This window comes from Pinus tabuliformis, chromosome 8 (genome assembly GCF_031772625.1).
Source record: "Pinus tabuliformis cultivar Carrire ecotype Pingquan chromosome 8, CPIR1, whole genome shotgun sequence".
Taxonomy (NCBI): Eukaryota; Viridiplantae; Streptophyta; class Pinopsida; order Pinales; family Pinaceae; genus Pinus; species Pinus tabuliformis.
Window position 1 is genome coordinate 1,957,578,574 of NC_142294.1, and position 13,995 is coordinate 1,957,592,568.

The window sequence follows — 13,995 nt, forward strand, 5'->3', positions numbered from 1 at the left end:
ATTGCGAAGATTGTTTTGCTCCTATCTTCCGGCACGATCTTGATCTGGTGATACCTCAAGAACCCATCCGTGAATGAGTATGCTTCTTTTCCGCCAACATTTTCCAATACCCCATATGTGAACGGTGTCAGGAATGGATCATGCACATAGGAATCATTCACCTTTATGAGGTCAAGACATATTCCTATTTCCCCCTTCTGTCTTTTCTCCTATACTACCATAGGACTCACCCAGTCGGATTCTTCCACTAGTTCAATAATTCCGCCTGTGAGCATTTTGTCTAGTTCTATGCGGACATTTTCCTTGTACTTAGGATTCAAGTGGTAAGGCCTCTGCTTGACTGGATTTGCATCAGGTTTCAGGGTGCTCCTCACCATTCTTAAGTTGCCAACGATCCTTTTTATGTCTGTAATTTTGGTCGGGAATAAGTCTTGATATTCACAAAGTAACTCCACGACCTTATCTACCGTGGCATCATCCTAATAGTCTCCAAGTGTTGCATACTTTGGTTCTGCCTCCATTCCAATGTTTACTAGCTTTGTTTTTAGCAGCGCGGTGATGTCAGGGTCCTCAATCAAGGGTCCTCAAATATCGCGACAACCTTCTATTTCTAGAATGTTAATATTTCGTGGGTCCTCATCATTCTCCTCAACATTTACATTGTAACATTCCAATGTGAAACCCAGCTTTGTCACCCATTCTGGCTAAAGCATGTCTATTGGCTCTTGGGGTATTTTGAAGATAGTTGCTTTTACTGCTTGTAGCGCATCATCAACAATATCCCACCAATGATCTTCAAACATGAAAGTTAATAGAAATTCCTCACACAAAATATCCCATTCGCTCATAACATGGCAAAGCTCTGTCTCAATATACCAATTCATGGGTATGACATCCAGGGTATGACAGAACAAATGCACCCATTCAGGTTGTGGCTTGTCCCGCTAGGCCTTGGTCCATTTCGTGAGGTGTGTACATGGATCATCCCATCCATCATAGTTGTCTGCCAGCCACATCTATGGTTTCCCAAATCATAGGCGCATCATCCTTCTACATCCGCACCAATCCTCAAAGCTTTTCTGATGCGTACCCCACCACCTTGCGGGCGTAGCACACAGTGCCCATTTCAAAGCGTCAAAACATTGTTGTTCTGGTACTTCGCTCTCAAATTTGTTCAAAAATTCATCCACCACCTTCAACCCATCATACCTAGGTAGATCCCTTATCTCCGTTTTCACGTAGCATGGTGATCTTACCATCATGTTGCAATTGAGCATTGTTACTTCGTGCAGCTAATTCTACCATCGTTCTATTTCTTCATCTGAATTTGAAGTTTAGGAGCTTTCGCGCTCCCACAAAATCCTACCATATGTTGTTGGATTCAATCAATCTTGATCTCATGCAATTATCTTATAAATACAATCAAGATCATCATTGCGCACCAGTTGAGTGTATCACGCTCCTTCGGCAGGATCTAGCAATACTACTACGCGTAGTGACTTCTTCTCAAAAATCATTTTGTTCTTCTTCAAGTTTATGACTTTGTTCATATCAGTGGCCCAATCTATTCCCAGTAGTGTGGGATAGGGATTGCTATCGTCAACAATCTCTATCACTTCGAAATCTGCCAGTGCGCTAGCACCTTCGATATCTACTGTTATCCCCTATAATTGTCCCATCAGTAGGATCTTCTGTTGGTTCGCCATTCGCAATTGAATAGGAGACCATTATAGTGCGGGTCTACCCATGCATTCCCATGTTCTTTTTGGCAGTACATTCACATTCGATCCACGATCCAAAATTACTTGATCCATTTTATACTCTCTGATTTGCATAGTCAATCTCATTTCCCTTCCTGTTCGCAATGCATACTTTCCAAGTTTCCAGACTATGCACGGTTCTCCTGACTTACAGCCTTGTTGTCATGCAGTAGTTTCATGCATGCCTCCAGAAAGGTAGTGAGCATTGAAGGATCCATCCCTAGTTCTAACTGATCCTTACTACCTGAAGTGGAGGCCTCCATGAAGCTCTTCTTAGCTTCCATGAATGTCTCCTTCGTGCACTCCAAATAAAATTTAGGTTCCTTTGTAGGAGCCTTGTGAACCCATGCACTTTCTTCGGGCTGCTTACCTTTGTCATCTCCAATTGTGATACCACTTCGAAGCACTATGTTTACATTTGGGTCCTCTTCGTTCGGATCAGACCTCATCATTTGTAGAATCTGAGTCGAGGGAGGCTGGAGTACTCCCTTATCGCGCAACCTCGCTATTAGTGTAGGGCAGTCCTCCATCTCATGATCAAATTAGGTATATTATAAAAATGATGCTCACGTCAAATTCATACAAGCATGAGCATGGTGCCTTGGCCCTCTGCAATTGTAACAGATTAGTTGTCCATGACCCCTTCCTGGTTCCATTCCACCTCGACCTCGTCCGTGCCCCTGAAATCCATCATGCGCCATCCCTGCATTCATATCGAGGGCTCTCATTTTGGTCTGCACTCTATAGGCAGGGGTCCAATCCATCATTAGCTCATAACTTCTACAAGTGTGCTCATCATGGCCCACCAACTTGCAGAAATTACAGAACAATTGTTGGGATGTCTATGTATATTTCTGTAATAGGTGATAGTTATCCCTAGTGTGTTTTCCTCCTATCTAACAAATCATGCACCATAATGCAAGCACTGCACTCCGTCCTGCTTATGCCTCTGGTCTTAACTGCATCGCTGCTCCTCCTACCAAGTAATTCGTAAAAACTGGATGGTGGTCCTTATCATGCCCCTGGCCTTTGCATTTTATACACCATACCTCCTCGCACACCTTAGGCTGATTTGTCTTGCCCTATTTCAAACTCTGCATTTCCAGACACAAACTGTGCAGTTATGTGTGTATTTGTTGGACTCCCAAACCAGGATCTTGTATAGGGGTCTTGTGCAATATCATTGCAATCTCTAAAGCTTTGACCTGGGTGGATAGCTTTTGCTGTGACAACGCCATCCTTAAATGCAGTGTTAGTGATGCTACAAACCATGCGCGGTGTTGTCCATACGTTAAGGTCATGTTGGCTTCACGAATCATACTCTTCAGTCTCTAGTCTAGATCCCATGGGGTCTCGCCCGAAAGCATCACGATTTCCTTAAACCCGATAATCGATTGTGTCTCCAATTTTGGCCTGCTAAATTCCTTGTTCAGTGCAGCCTGGATATCTATGATCCCTGCATTTTGATGGTCATTAGAATGCTTAATGTACAACGTTAGTGTGTGATACTGCAAAGCACTCACCAACGTATCCTTCTTTATATTATCATCCACGACTCCTCGTGCTTCCCATACATCCTTTACTACGAACCAGAACTTGTCTGGGTCTTCGTTCCCTACTCCTCTGAATACCGGCAGTTTGATCGCACTTGCCATATTGAACTGTGGTGGTGGCAGAGGTGGTGCGGGTGGAGATGGGGGTGACGATGGTGAAACTGGTGGTGGCATAGGTGGGGGTGGTATGCGCAAAATTCACTGTCTTATCAAACTGATCGTGCTCCTCGAAAAAACTTTCGCGAGCTCCTCCTCGTTATCCCGCGAGGGTGAAATCAAGGGACTAGTTTCTAATTCTTTGTTGAAAATAGCAACAAGAAATGGTAAAAATAGAAATGCTAAAAATAGCACTTCTATAAATAGCATTTCGAGATAGATTCCAATTTTAGTTAGTCCCTGAACTAAAATTGAGAAGTAAAATTTGAATTTGATCTTAGCAGTTGTTTGTAAAATAATTAATTAATTCATCTTGAGTTAATTAGTTGTAGGAAATCAAACATGAAGTCTATGTGAGACATGCAATAGTTTCTCCATTGATTGAGGAAGTTATCCCATGATTAAAGGAAATCAGGATGAGTTGTACTTTGAGTTGTAATTAGTTAGCTCAATTAACTGAGTTAAGTCCAATTATATTAGTTCAAATAGTTTGTTGAACTAATTGTGAGTTCAGTTAGTTAATGCATGCATGCATGTAACTGTTGCACTTCAGATAACTACATATTCTCTCATAAATAACTCATTCATTTTAGTTCAGTCAGAGACCCAGTTGAGATCAGATGATGGGACAGTGTACTATCAGTTGCAGGAATATTCCATGGAGGATATCTCTTGCATGCAAAAGGAATTCATTCCTTGGAGATTGCATAGTTATTTTTGAGTTTGATGTGTGTGATGAGGCGAATTCACACAGGTGGCAGCATTGGACCCCAAGAGAAACTGTGCAAGGAAATAGGAGGAAGGTATATGTTGTGTCTATTCAGTCTATGAGCTGTATTGTTGGATTGTACTGAGAGCAGGATAGCTTGTGACCTAATGCTTTGTGTAATCTGAACATTTTTCCACTTGTATGATAATACAGAGATCGGGGTTTTTAGCTAAGTCTTTCCCCAGAGTATTCTTCTGTGTTCATGTGTGATTGCTTTCTCATTCTCAGTTATATGTGTTCTATTTTATCTTGCTCAAAATCAATTAAGCTTCCGCAAATTTGTTGTAGAAGTAGATCTTGTATTTTGCTTTAGTATATTGCATAATTTGTTGATCTACAGTGGGAATTTCTACATGGTATCAAGGCAAAGGTGATCAAAGTGAAGAAAAATATACAAAGAAGGGAGAAGTTCGAAGTTTCAAGTTCATAATTATAGAATTCGAATTCTTATCACATCTCAAATTTCACCAATGGCGTTCAATGGTTTAAGACTCAAGTCACACGAAATAAGTCAATCTTGCGGACAAGATAGACCTTCCTAGAATCTAAAGAAGACCTAATGACAAGAAAACCAACCAGACACTATCTTTCTCTAAATATGCTTTTATAAACGAAGGCAAACAAGTGTTTTAGGGCCTACCTTAGGTCCAACGCAAGTTTGTGGATGTCCTTGCTTCTTCGATCCAAATGAGTTCCTTTGTCGTGAATCTGCAAACACAAACAAGCAAACAAATTAAATAGCACCTGAAAAGCCAATATCATAAAACATATTCAACATGAAAGTCAAGGAGTCCATGAAACGAATAACATGAGATACTTTTTGAGAAAAATGAGTTTGATTGTATTAATTCAAAAGAAGAAGAACTTTACAACCTGTGCCTTGACGCTGTACAAGCTCCTCCCAAGGTCCAGCAAGAAATCTCCTCTACTTTGACAAGTTTCACTCACTCCCCAATGAAGCCAAAAAAGGTATGTGATCTCTCCTCTTAAGCTCAACTAGGAAGTATTAATTTCACCAGCATTTACCCTAAAAAATGTTCAGCTTCTAACCTCTTCAGCAACTAGCTCAATGCCTGAATTTATAGTGCAATGGAGAGAGGTTACTAGGTTCTTCTTCAAAGGGATAAAGCCCTCCTTCAAAGGGATAGCTCCTCTCATCAAGGGATTAGCTCCTTCTCTTTTGGGATGTATGAACCACCTCAGAGCGAACAATCCATGTCAAAATTCCTTCTAGAATCCTCTAGAATTAACCCAAAGTGAGTTTTTTAAGATAAAACTTGCGGCTTTTGACTTTCACAGGGGTCTGCACCCACACCTTTAGGGACAGAGTGGGAAGGTCCACATTTTTTGTAAACAGAAGGTGCGGGACCGCAGATGACAATGAGAGAAAGTGTGGAACCAGAGTTTCATTGATTTTCAATGTCTTTCTCCCATTTTCAAAGCTTGACTTGAAGAGCTGAGGTCTGAGACTTGCTTAGGAGGATAGTACAAGTGATGATAGACCCATACTGACTGCAAATAATCATGGTGATGATATTTTTGTGTAACAGATTGCCCCCTAAAGTGTGAAGTCTGTAGTAGATGAGGATTTCATTTATCATTTAGGAAGAGTGAAGTACTTTATCATTTCAAGGATCATCTTGTGGAGAGCCCAGTTGGAACCTGTAAAAACATTCAATGCAAGATATATATATGAGATCATATCATCACTGAGGTAGTCATTCCCATACTCAGATCAAAACTAACTACTGCTCTGATACAGGAATGATCTTGTAAAACATCACAAGTATAGACTCATGTGGACACAGTATGGACGCAGCCATCTGTTTATGAATAGTCCATTATATAATGAATACAAAATTCTTCGCAGCCTGGATTGTGGAAACTAGATCCATAGTCTTCATTTCTACTTCCCGAAACAGTACGATTCTATCCATGCGAATGAATGTGTTGATGTCGAACATGGTAGAAACCACTTGATTACCAGTCAATGATGTAAATTGTTAACAAGTGTGAGAGAAACCACCAGTGATGTCAATGGCTCTCAAAGTACTCATTACAATCCATGAGATGCGAATAAATGTGTTGATGTCAAACATGTCACGGCATCCTTTGCTCGAAGGTCAATGATGCAACTTGTCATCAAAGGTGAGAAACCTGCCATTGAGGCATGCAGATCTCAAGGTACTGACGATTTCTAGATCATCTTTCTAGATATTGAGCTGAAGTCGATAGAAACCGATCCGTTGTAGGCAAGCCCACAACACGAAATCATAGATCAAGTAGAAGAAATTTAGTTGCAAGGACTGACCCAGGGATGGTCAAGATGGATGACAGATATTTTGCAGATGAATGGCTTATTGGCAGTGACCTCTTGAACACATAACGACACGACAGATGGTTTGGTGACAATTGACCCAAAGTTAATACCTAGAAACTGGCTGAAGACTTTCAATGTGGTTTGATCAACTGTTAGGCAAAGGATTTCCCAACCCATGTGAATAAAAGTGTCGTGTTCAAGAGTGGTTACAAAGTATGACAAACAGGCTCATTTTTCTCTTTTTTCCCCCACCATTTCTGGCAAGTACCTCTTTATTTTTTACAAGCTTGAGGAGGATAACATTTGCTTGATTATAAGCTCATCCTTCAGATGAGTCCAACTTAGTTTAAATTCGAACCCTAAGAAGAAGTGGTTCATTCCTGTTTGTAATTGAACAGATCCTTTACTGTGAAATTTTAACGAGTCCAGTATAGGAGAAACTCGGCGTTTTTCAATTTTAGAGAGTCTGAAAAAACTTAAAAAGACTCCAGGGTTGACCTTTTTCGTAAATTTGTGTCTCCCAAGCCCGAAAAAGTATAAAATAATACTTGAGAGAACCGCTTGATCATTACGACCAAGGAGTACTTTTCGTAATTAGTGTCCCTGATCCGAAAAAGTAAAAAAGCGATCAACGACACATCGTTTTATAACCAATATCGAATTTGAAACAACAAGAATCCGGAAATCTTTTCATGTTTTTACGGTCAGAAAAGAGTTGTAAGTGGACTGTCTTTTTAGTTCCATTTTAACGAGTTTAAAAAGAAAAACTCGGCAATATTTTCATATTTTGAGAGTCTGAAAAGGGCTTAAAAGAGAACTCCAAGGTGTCACTTTTTCGTAAGTTTTAACGAGTTCGAAAAAATGATTAAAATGTACTCATGCTTTTCACTTTTTCGTAAGTTTTAATGAGTTTTAAAAAATGATAAAAATGTACTCATATGGCCGACTTTCAATTTAATTTATGAGCAAGAAAAGACGGAAAGAACTCGACATTTTCATTTGTTTTACGAGAATGAAAGATAGCAAAATAATCTCGGGATTTTCATGAGTTTAACGAGTCTTGAAAATAACTGAAATTGACTCGAGATAGGTTTCATTTTTACAAAAGCTTGAAACAGAGAAAACTATGCTTCAAAGTAGTTTCATTTTTACGCAAGCTTGAAACAGAGAGAAAACTGTGCTTGATGCCCCCTAAGCGTAATTGCTAGAACGCATGCCCCCCAGCTTCATTTCATTCAACTAAGTACAAGCTGGATGGAATGAAGGTTCATGTATGAGATCATTTGAAAGACTCGACCTAAAACTGTAAGAAAATTATGCAAAAAACTGAAATAACTAACCTAAATATACAACTTAACATTTATGAGATCTAGTCAAACTCTCGACTTAATTAGAGGAGGATTTGTTTCATTTTTTAACGAGCTTGACACAGGAAAAGAACTATGCTCGGATTTGGTTTCATGTTTACGCAAGCTTGAAATGAAAAACTATGCTTGTTATAAGTTCGCATGCCCCCCGCGTAATGATGCAAAACGAGGTACATGCCCCCCAAGCTTCATTGCATTCAATGAGGTGGATGGAATGAAGCTTTACTTTCAAGATATTGGAAAGACTCGAAGGAGTTGTTTCATTTTTTAGTGAGGTTGACACAAGAAAAGTATCCTCAAAACTCTTGTTTCATTTTTTAAGGAGCTTGACACAAGACAAGGAACTATGCTCAAGACACCCTATTTCATTTTTAACGAGGTTGACATAGGAACAAAACTATCCTCGCTGACTACTCTCTACAATCTACCTAACAAGGAACTATACTCTAAAAACCTTGATTCATTTTTTAACGAGCTTGACACAAGACAAGGAACTATGCTCTAAAATCCTTGATTCATTTTTAAACGAGCTTGACACAAGACAAGGAACTATGCTCATGACTACTCTCTACAATCTACCTAACAAGGAACTCTACTCTAATAACCTTGATTCATTTTTTAACAAGCTTGACACAAGACAAGGAACTATGCTCTAAAATCCTTGATTCATTTTTTAACGAGCTTGACACAAGACAAGGAACTATGCTCATACCTGATTCATTTTTTAACAAGGTTGACTCAGTAACAGGAACTATCCTCTGACCAACTAATTCATTTTTTAACGAGGTTGACACAGGAAAAGAACTGTCCTCATACTCACTAATTCATTTTTTAACGAGGTCGACACAGTAAAAGAACTATCCTCATACCTGATTCATTTTTTAATGAGGTTGACTCAGTAACAGGAACTTTCCTCTAACCAACTGATTCATTTTTTAATGAGGTTGACACAGGAAAAGAACTATCCTCAGACCTGATTCATTTTTTAACGAGGTTGACTTAGTAACAGGAACTATCCTCGAAACATCCTGGTTCATTTTTAAACGAGGTTGACGCAGGAAAAGAACTGTCCTCATGACAGCCTGTTTCATTTTTTAACGAGGTTGATACAGGAAAAACTATCCTCGCAGCAGCCTGTTTCATTTTTTAACGAGGTTGATACAGGAAAAAACTATCCTCGCGGCAGCCTGTTTCATTTTTTAACGAGGTTGATACAGGAAAAAACTATCCTCGCGGCTCACTGATCATGGCTTCCAACTGGAAGAAAGACATGTCAATGGACACACCTTGATCATGGCTTCCAAGAGGTCTTCATCAGAAGGAAGAATAGTTATTTGGAAGGAACACATGTCAAGGGACTCAAAAAGGATAAGAAAATCGTGTTCAAGTAATCCCATAGAGATTTCCATGTCAATTACCGGATCTAAATCAAAGGAAGATTAGCAAATAGTGAGAGGCTCACTTACATCGGTAACTGAAATCATGGGACCGGTTGCCACATAATTAACCCGTGGCGGGGTAGATACCACTTTAGAATCAAGAACATTTAGGGGTGTCATATTATTGGTAGTTTAAACAAGACTAGGGAATGAAAGCTGGTCTACAGTCACAATATTTCCATTGTGAGGGAAATACATCACGCAAAAGAGTGTCGATACGACAGATTTCATTGCATAAACATAGTCTCGCCCAAGGAGTAAATTGGAATCCAAGGGACCTCGAACTACCATAAGATCAATACAAACAGTTTTACCTTCCAAGGTAATAGAAAACTTAGGAAGGATCCCTAAAGGTTCACTAATGGTTCTGTTAAAAGCTTTCAGATTCTGCGTAATAGGCGCAAGCTGAGGGGAACCCAAAGCTTTCCAAGAAATTGAAGATAAAATACTAACAGAAGCACCTTCATCTACCTAGGTGCGATGCATGTCCCTACCACCAACCTTGACAATGATTTGGAAAGGATGGAGGAAGGAAGACGAGGTTCTGTCAGTCTATTCCAATCAAAGGAAAAGACCTCAGTACTTGGAGGGGGTTCTGTAGAAATAGGTGAAATGCCCCCCGGCATAGAAGAATCTGATGTAACAAAAAGAACCTGAGCGGTATGAAGTTCACTCTCTAAAGGGAAAGTGGGATCGAACGAATGTGAAATTGAATCGACCACTTGATCAACTAATGGATCCTCAACCTAAGTGACATGAGTTTCACTCTCCAATGGAAGAGTGTGATCGACTGTACTTGAAATTAGATCAATCACTCCATCAGTTGACGGTAGGTTGGGAGAAAGTTTACGGTAACCAGTTGGAAATTCTTGCTGTGGAATAGTAAGGTTTTCCAACAATTTCGAGGCTTCATCCATGTGAGGGCAAATGTGAGTTTGATGACTCCCTTTGCATAACTTACAAGGAAACCTAAATTTACCCTTTTTCCCAGGAACCTGACTATCACTGGTTGATGGATCAATGGAAAGTTGATGAGATTTTTCTGACCATACTTCCAAGACCTTTGGAATACTAGGATAATTGATAAGGAAGTGGTCACCCTTGCAAATCCTGCAAGGGTATTTGGGTTTACAATGCATGTCGGAGTTTTCCTCAACACAACTAACACTTACAGTCGTGGTTGGTTGGTTGACTTCTTTCTTATCTTGCTTCTTCTTCTTCTTCTTCTTCTTCTTCTTCCCTTTCTTCTTCTTCTTAGACACCTGGTTACTAGCGTCAAGGCTTTTACCAAGCGAAGAGGAAGAAATGGAGGAAGAAAAATTAGGTGAAGAAGGTAAAGGGTCAACAGAAGGTTGGTGATGTTGAGATGGTGAACTCTGTTGAGGTGAAGCATTCGGTTGAGGTGGAAAAATTGGAGTATTTGGGGCCAACGAAGTTGAAAATAACCATATTGGTAAACCTATTGTAAATCCAGGTAATGACAAAGTAGCCATATAAGGAGGACCAACATTTCCAAAGAAAGGAAAAGTACTAGGATCCTCGTTAAGAGGGGTTCCTTGGTCGGTAAATTCTGGAACATTTGCCATTATATTCAACTTCAGTGAATTTTATTAACAATTTAAAACTAAAATTAACAATTCACAATTCACACCTAACAATTAAAATTCACAATTCACACCTATGGTCTCTAAAAGTAAAAACAAACAAATTAACACGCACTATCAAATCTAGGAGTCAAACCACACACAAACAGTAACTTTCCGTACTGAAAACACTAGTTGGTGATGAAATCCAACGTCGCAGAATTCAATACAGAAATGGCGGTTGGAAGAGTTACCCTGACAACCTGCTTAATGAATAGACTGGCACAAGTTCCTCCACTAAACCGTCTCGAGTGAAGAGAACCCCCCCAGAAAATCCAAGTGAGTCTAGCCGACGTCTGCTCCAAGTACAGTGGGATATTCGCACCACTGTCACCTTAGGAAGAATCCTATAGAATATGGTCACTATGGTTACCAACGGAAACAAATATACCTGGGGGAACAGTCTACGATCCGATACACATGCAAGGGCAGAGTAACAAGCTCAATCCCCTGGAAGGCTCCTTGACATAATCCAAGGTTTACCAACAAGTGACCCCAAGTTCCTCGACAATGGTTAATCTGAGGTTTACCGTTTTTAATACGTGAATATCTGGCATCGTTCCCAATGAGGAAGGATTGATTCCCACACTGGTTCGGACACGATCTTGTGCTTCTCCTTTAAGAGGAGCTTTCCCAGAGCATAGATGCAACAATTGGATTTTTCTCCTACCGCAAGATACAGCTACTTGTTTGTTTTACTGTCTTGGAGAGTTAACTAAAACCTATTCCAAGACACTAGCCTAAGCTAGATTGGTGGAAAGAGCCCTAAAAATGTAAAAATTACTAGATGAATTTTAATTAAGCGCTGTGTTATTTAGGCTGTTATTACTCAAAGGGGTAAATGGATATGAAACCAATGGTGTTATGACCCGACTCAAAATTGAATGTGTAATCCTTTCAATTCAATGAATCCTAACTAAAGTAAGGAGAGAGTTTCCATTCACTTCCAACAATGCAAAAATTGATCACTAAGAGAAAATATAACAAATTCTCTAATGCACTAATTTCATCAAGAAAAACTAATGCAAATCAATTTCAAGACATTTTTTTATTTTTATTTTTATGTGTTAAAAACAAGCATAAAAATATGTAAATTCAAATCAATGAAAACTGATCTAAATCTACAATTGATTTTTCAGAATGTAAACTATGCAATTGTAATCTATGCACAATTCACTTGAATAGTATGCAAATGTAATCTATGCACATTTTTCATTCATATTCTGAAGATGAGAATTCTAATTATGCAAATGTGATCTATGCAAGAGAATTCTCAAACACAAGATGACTCTAATGTAATCTAAGAACCAATCAAGTGCAAGTCAAGAAAATCGGGTGAGAGTTCCAAAGATCAAAAGTAAAAACACTCAAAGGCGATTAACACTCATACACAATTTAAAGCAAAAAGATGCAAAATTGTGAAAATACTGAGACAAACCTCCAAGTAATGACCAAAGGAAATCAAATTAAGAATTTCTAAAAAAAGAGACTCAAAACACCCAATTGATAAAAGCTTAAAACAGGGCCAGTGGAATTAACCTAAGAAAAGCTTCTGACAGGTTATATGCAGGTCTGGGTAGAGGATAATAACATCTAAACAAAAACTAAACTGAACTAACAAAGGAAATCTTAGGTTTTTCAAAATTTTGACAGGGTCTGCAGGCCCACAGTTAACGCAGGTGCGGTCCCGCTCTGTGCTAAAAGCAAAGGTGCGGATAGGTATGCACTGTGTCAAAAGGCTAGGGTGCGGTCCTCTCCCAAAGCTATGAAAAACGAAAAATAACCCTGGATCTACAAACTCTACCCAATTTTACACACAACAAGCCAAAAATAGAAACAAAAACACAGTTTCTCAGGTCAAAGTAAAAACAAGGAAAACAATCAAGTCCCCAGCGGAGTCGCCATTTTGTCACACAGAATAAGTCGATCTTGCGGACAAGATAGACCTTCCTAGAATCTAAAGAAGACCTAATGACAAGCAAACCAACCAGACACTATCTTTCTCTAAATATGCTTTTATAAACAAAGGCAAACAAGTGTTTTAGGGCCTACCTTAGGTCCAACGCAAGTTTGTGGATGTCCTCGCTTCTTCGATCCAAATGAGTTCCTTTGTCGCGAATCTGCAAACACAAACAAGCAAACAAATTAAATAGCACCTGAAAAGCCAATATCATAAAACATATTCAACATGAAAGTCAAGGAGTCCATGAAACAAATAACATGAGATACTTGTTGAGAAAAATGAGTTTGATTGTATTAATTCAAAAGAAGAAGAACTTTACAACCTTTGCCTTGACGCTATACAAGCTCCTCCCAGGGTCCAGCAAGAAACCTCCTCTACTTTGACAAGTTTCACTCACTCCCCAATGAAGCCAAAAAAGGTATGTGATCTCTCCTTTTAAGCTCAACTAGGAAGTATTAATTTCACCAGCATTTACCCTAAAAAATGTTCATCTTCTAACCTCTTCAGCAACCAGCCCAATGCCTGAATTTATAGTGCAATGGATGGAGGTACTAGGTCCTTCTTCAAAGGGATAAAGCCCTCCTTCAAAGGGATAGCTCCTCTCATCAAGGGATTAGCTCCTTCTCTTTTGGAATGCATGAACCACCTCAGAGCGAACAATCCACGTCAAAATTCCTTCTAGAATCCTCTAGAATTAACCCAAAGTGAGTTTTTTAAGATAAAACTTGCACCTTTTGACTTTCACAGGGGTCCGCACCCACACCTTTAGGGACAGAGCGGGCGGGTCCGCAGTTTTTGTAAACAGAAGGTGCGGGACCGCAGGTGACAGTGAGAGAAAGTGCGGAACCAGAGTTTCATTGATTTTCAATGTCTTTCTCCCATTTTCAAAGCTTGGCTTGAAGAGCTGAGGTCTGAGACTTGCTTAGGAGGACAGTACAAGTGATGATAGACCCATACTGACTGAAAATAATCATGGTGACGATATTTATGTGTAACAAGACCAGATGTGAGTCACTCCAAGATCT